General features: G+C 46.0%; 1 pseudogene; it reads left to right on the plus strand.

The window, feature by feature from the left end:
• Nucleotides 1-3,593: 3,593 nt before the first annotated feature.
• On the plus strand, nucleotides 3,594-3,711 carry LOC112066006 (uncharacterized; annotated as a pseudogene).
• The last annotated feature ends 2,766 nt before the right edge of the window (nucleotides 3,712-6,477 follow it).

Genomic DNA, 6,477 nt, shown 5'->3' on the forward strand with positions numbered 1-6,477 from the left:
TCGCCGCAACTAGAGAAAGCCCGCGAGCTGCAATGAAGACCCAACGCAGCAAAAAATAAATTAATTAATTAATTTTTTAAAAAATGCTTAATATCACAAGTCATTAAGGAAGTGCAAATCAAAACCACAACGAGATAGTGCTTCATATCCACTAAGATGGCTAGAATTTTAAACTATTTTTAATTAAAAAAAAAATAATAATTGTTAGTGAAAATGTAGAGAAATTGGAACCCTTGTACATATTAAGCTGGTAGGACTGTAAGATGGTTCAGTTGCTGTGGAAAACGGCATAGCAGTTCCTCGAAAGGTGAATCATACATGGCCAACAAACACATGAAAAGATGCTCAACATCACTAATTATTAGAGAAATGCAAATCAAAACTACAATGAGGTATCACCTCACACCGGTCAGGATAGTAGCGCCTGGCCACCGCAACTAGAGAAAGCCCGCGCGCAGCAACAAAGACCCAACACAGCCAAAAATAAAATAAATAAATAAAAATTTTTTTAAATCTACAAACAAAAAATGCTAGAGAGGGTGTGGAGAAAAGGGTACCCTCTTACACCGTTGGTGGAAATGTAAACTAATACAGCCACTATAGAGAACTGTATAGAGGTTCCTTAAAAAACTAAAAGTAGAACTACCATATGACCCAGCAATCCCACTCCTGGGTATATACCCAAATAAAACCATAATTCAAAAAGATGTATGCACCCGAATGTTCATTGCAGCACTATTTACAATATCCAGGACATGGAAGCAACCTAAACGTCCATCAACAGAGGAATAGATCAAGAAGATGTGGTATATATATATACAATGGAATATTACTCGGCCATAAAAAGGAATGAAATTGTGTCATTTGCAGAGACATGGATGGATCTAGAGACTGTCATACAGAGTGAAGTCAGAAAGAGAAAAACAAATATCGTATATTAACACATATATGTGGAATCAGAAAAATGGTATAGATGATCTTATCTGCAAAGCAGAAATAGAGACACAGACATAGAGAACAAACATATGGACACCAAAGGGGAAAGGTGGGGGATGTGGGATGAATTGGGAGATTGGGATTGACATATATACACTATCGATACTCTGTATAAAATAGATAACTAATGAGACCCTACTGTATAGCCCAGGGAACTCTACTCAGTGCTCTGTGGTGACCTACATGGGAAGGAAATCCAAAAGAGAGGGGCTATATGTATACGTATAGCTGATTCACGTTGCTGTACAGCAGAAACCTACACAGCAGTGTAAAGCAACTATACTCCAATTAAAAAAAAAATGTGAATCACAGAATGCCACCTGACCCAGCAATTCTACTCCTAAGCATATGCCCAAAAGAACTGAAAATAGGGGCTCAAAGACACACTTTCACATGAATGTTCATAGCAGTGCTGTTCACACTTGCCAAAAGGTGGAAACAAATGTCCATCAACTGATAAATCAGTAAACAAAATGTGGTGTATACCTGTAATGGAATATTAATCAGCCATAAAAAGGAATGAGGTCCTGACCCATGTACAACGTGGCTAAACTTCAAAAACACACTAAGTGAGAGAAGCCAGACACAAAAAGTCACACATTATATGATTCCATTTACATGAAATACCCCAAATAGTTAAGTCTATAGAAATAGAAAGCAGATTAGTGGTTGCCAGGGGCTGAGAGGAGGGAATGCTTCATAGGTACAGGGTCTCTCTCCTTTGGGGTGATGAAAATGTTTTGGGGACTTGATAGAGGTGATGGTTGCACAATATAGTGAACGTAATAAATACCACTGAATTGCATGCTTTAAAAAGTTTAAAATTTTATGTTATGCGAATTTCACCTCAATTTTTTTTTTTAAGTTAAAGCAAACAAACGAAAAAACAGTCTGGTGACATGGCAAGGAAACGAGCTTTGCCATCTGACGAGCCTGGATTCACATTCCGATTTTGCTTCTTCCTAGTTGTGTACCTTGGGCAAGTCCCCAGCCTCTCTGAGCCTCAATGTTCTCATGTGTGATACAGAGAGAAGAATATGTGCTTGAGGGGTTCACTGTGAGGATGAACTGAGATGAGTACGCATAACATTCCCGGCATAGAGCCTGGCACATAGGAAGCATTCGGTGACAATTATTGTTATGATGATGATGATGGTGATGATGATGATGTAGTGATTGGTTCTTGGCCTCTGCCATGCAGTCCAACCACAAACCCCATGTGGATGGTCTTTGTGAAACATAGGGAAGTTCAAAATCAGGCCTTCCAGCCTGAGCACACGCAGGCAGGCTGGCATCATGGCTAAGATCCTAACCCGGAGCCAGACTCACTACTCACTGACCCTTTGATCTCAGGCCAATCGACCTCTCTGTGCCTCTATTATCCCATCTATAAAATGGGGATGGGACTTCCCTGGTGGCGCGGTGGTTAAGAATCCACCTGCCAACGCAGGGGACAAGGGTTTCAGCCCTGGTCCGGGAAGATCCCACATGCCGCGGAGCAACTAAGCCCGTGCGCCACAACTACTGAGCCTGTGTGCCCTAGAGCCCGTTCTCCACAACAAGAGAAGCTACAGCAATGAGAAGCCTGCACACCGCAACGAAGAGTAGCCCCCGCTCACCACAATTAGAGAAAGCCCGCGCGCGGCAACGAAGACCCAATGCAGCCAAAAATAAATAAATAAATAAATTTATAAAATGGGGATAATGATAGTACATACCTCATAGGGTTGTTGCGGCTTAAATGAGTTTGAAATGTGCCTAGAACTTTGCCTGGTGTTGAGGAAATGCTATGTCAGTGTTAAATAAAATAGGGTTTTCCCCGGCACACATAGATGAGACTTTGGTCTCAGCCCTGCCCTCAGGGCCGAGGAGTGACAGGCAGAGCTAACCCTCAAGTATGAGTGCATGAGTGAGAACCCAAGCCCGCAAGCACACACACACACCCCCACGCTCATGCAAACCACACAAGAGCACTGCAGCTAGTGAACACTGAGACAGAGCTGCCCGCCATCCAGAGGCAGCTGCCCCAGATACCCTGGTCATGGTCACCCCTTTCCAGGTCCAGCCCTCACTATGCCAGTCCAGAACGCCACCCTGCCTTGGCTTTCAGAGCGAGGGAGCAGCTCAAGGAGTCAGATCCCCCAGGATTGGTCAAATCCAGGAGACTGGGTGTTGGCCAGGAGCACAGCAGCAGAATACGACCGACTGCCCTGGACTCCTCGGCTCCAAAGGTGGGTTCCTACCAGGGATCCAGGATTTGACCTCTAGAGGGGTTCTGTATGAAGAGGCTTTGCCCCAGAGGCATTTTAGGAATAAAGCAGAAGAACATCACGTCCCAGGAGAAGGAGGCCGGCGGGGGGCAACACAGAGTCATGGATGACCACGTAGGAAGCCTGGGGTCCAACACTACGAGGGGCAAACGAGAGGCTTTCCCTCTCTGCGCCTCAACTACCCTATCTGAATGTTGGTAGCCACGGTGGTGGAGGGATTGGATGGCCCTAGAAGGTCCACTCAGCTTTGCAGTTTGTGTGTACGTCTCTCACTCGAAGGGACGGGAAGTAGGAGGTTTCAGGGTTGGTTAACTCAGTGGCACCATGGTCTACGGCCATACCACCCTGAACACACCCGATCTCATCTGATCTTGGAAGCTAAGCAGGGTCGGGCCTGGTTAGTACTTGGATGGGAGAACTCAGTGGCACCATGTCATCGAAGACGCCAGTGTTTTCCATCTTTCCTCTCTGACATCTTTATAGTGTTGGTCTTTGAGTACTTATCTATTGCTGTATAACAACCCCCCCCAAATGTATGGCTTTAAGCAACTTTTTTTTTTTTTTTTTTTTGGTGGTACGCGGGCCTCTCACTATTGTGGCCCCTCCCCTTGCGGGGCACAGGCTCCGGACACACAGGCCCAGCAGCCATGGCTCACGGGCCCAGCCGCTCCGCGCCATGTGAGATCCTCCCAGACGGGGGCACGAACCCACGTCCCCTGCATCGGCAGGCGGACTCTCAACCACTGCGCCACCAGGGAAGCCCTAAGCAACAATATTTATTATCCCTCATGGATTCAGTGGGTCAGGAATTCAAGAGCAGCTTACTGGGGGTTCTGGCTCAGTCTCTCATGTGGGTGCAGTGAGATGTCACCCGGGGCTGTGCTCATCTGAAGGCTTGACTGGAGCTGGAGGGTCCACTTCCAAGGACCCCCATGGTTCACCCACATGGCTGGCCAGTGGGCGCTGGCTGTTGGCTCCTCTCTGCAGATCTGCCTGAGTGTCCTCACAGTGGGGTATGTGTCCTTACAGTGGGGTGGATTGCTTCCTCCAGAGGGAGTAATCCAATAGGGACCAGGGCAGAAACCTTCAGTACCTTTCACAATCTAGCCCTCTAAGTCTGCATTCTGCTGTATTCTAATCGGTCACATAGGCCAGCCCTGATTCACTGCAGGAGAGGACTACACAAGGGCGTGAATACCAGGAGGCAAAGCTACCTGGAGATCTTCTTGAAGGCTGGCTACCTCAGCCTTCATCTGCAGGTTTGCCCTCTCACATATAAGAAGGAAGATTTCTTTCCTTTTTTTTTCTTTTTTTAAGATTTTTTTGATGTGGACCATTTTTGAAGTCTTTATTGAATTTGTTACAATACTGCTTATGTTTTGGTTTTTTTGGCCGAGAGGCATGTGGGATCTTAGCTCCCTGACCAGGGATCAAACCCGCACCTCCTACGTAGGAAGGTGAAGTCTTAACCACTGGACCGCCAGGGAAGTCCTAATAAGGAAGATTTCTCCTGAAATATGTCCATGTGTATTTATCAGAGAGAAAAATCTTCCCCAGAAATTCCCCAGCCAGCATCCCCTCAAGACCCTCCAGCCAGGTTTGAGCCAATGTCTGTGACCCAGCTGCAAGAGAAGCTGGGAAGGTGGGCCCCATGGGAGGCTGCCTCCGTTAGTAAAGAAGAGGAAGGAAAGTAGCCGTTGGGTGAGCAAACAACGTCTTTCACAGAAAGCTAACCACTTCGGTGCCCTACGAGAGGGAGTGTCCACACTCCCAGGATAAGGGGGTGTCATGTGACCCTTTATATTTGGAGGGTTTAAACAAGCCCCTGGTGTGGGTTCCCAAGGAGAAAAGGAAATACTGTCCTAACCTGGGGCTCCTGAAGCTAGTGGACACACTAACTAGGGGGAAGTGTACAGGAAAGAGAGCTGCTACACACTGAGAGACACAGGCTTGGGATCTCAAGCCTGCGAGCCCCTAGCTGAGTTTAGCCCGTTTTCAAAAGGACACAACAGCATCCTTCACCAGCAAGTCCTACGGACTGGTTGGGATCAGGCTCCAATAGTGACACCATGTGGCCATAAGAAGCAACAGCAGTCAGAAACTATTCCAGGCATAGTATAATCCCCCAAAGTTCATGGATAATTCAGGGTGGTCTCAAGATCCTGGATTTCTTGCTAATGAGACACATGCAAGCATGAGTGATTAATTCGGAAAATAAGAGCTGTGATCATATTGTATCCCACATTATGGAACCGACCATTTTTATAAAGCATATACCCAGGGCAAAAGTATAGAAGCATATATCCCAAAGAGTTAACAGTATTTATCTCAGGCTCCTAGAGTTATAGGTACTTTTTTCCCTTTCTTTTCTTTTCTTTTTTCTTTACTTGCTAATAGTAATAACAGCAAATATTAAATAGTACTCACCATGTGCTGGATCCTGCCAACTACCTGTGAATTGGGTACGATAATTATACTTATTTTTTAGAATCAGAAACAGCCCCAAAGAGGCTAAATAACTGCCCAACTTGGTTCTGAGCTCTGTGCTCCTCTCCTTTTTGCTATACTATCTTTTTTTTTTTGGCCGTGTTTACGGGATCTTAGTAAATTTTCTGCAGTCTCTCACTTACATAATATTAAAAAAGAAAAAATAGTGGCCTGTATAGTTTTTATGATCACACCAAAAAATAATGCTATGAAACAAAACAAGATAAACATGACCGACCATGTGCTATACCTGTGGCTGAGGCAGGGTCAGGGCTGCCGGTGCTGCATGGGCGCAGCTACACCAGAAAGGTCAGGATTTTGTGCCTGCAGAAGCCCACTTCCCCTCTTCACCTGGGCTCTCCTGTTTTGTTTTGTTTTCTTTTCTTTTTTGGCCATACCACGAGGCTTGCTTGCAGGATCTTAGTTTCCCGATCAGGGATCAAAGCCGGGCCCCAGCAGTAAAAGAGCCGAGTCCTAACCACTAGACCTCCAGGGAATTCCCTGGGCTCTCTTGATTTGGTAGCAATTTTGAAAATTCCTCCTTTCCCTTGGAAGCTATGAATACAAGGACTAGCAGTTAATAGGGACCTAGTCCTGGTGAGCGGTGGGCCTGAACTGGGGGCGGGGTGAGGCTGAGGGAGGCTGCCAAACTAAAGGGAAGATGGGAAAAGAGAAGGAAAGGAAGAAAGGGAGAGGGAAAGAGGAAGTGGGCAGAGACAGATGA

The sequence above is a fragment of the Physeter macrocephalus genome, unplaced genomic scaffold (genome assembly GCF_002837175.3).
Source record: "Physeter macrocephalus isolate SW-GA unplaced genomic scaffold, ASM283717v5 random_1408, whole genome shotgun sequence".
In the NCBI taxonomy this organism is placed as follows: Eukaryota; Metazoa; Chordata; class Mammalia; order Artiodactyla; family Physeteridae; genus Physeter; species Physeter macrocephalus.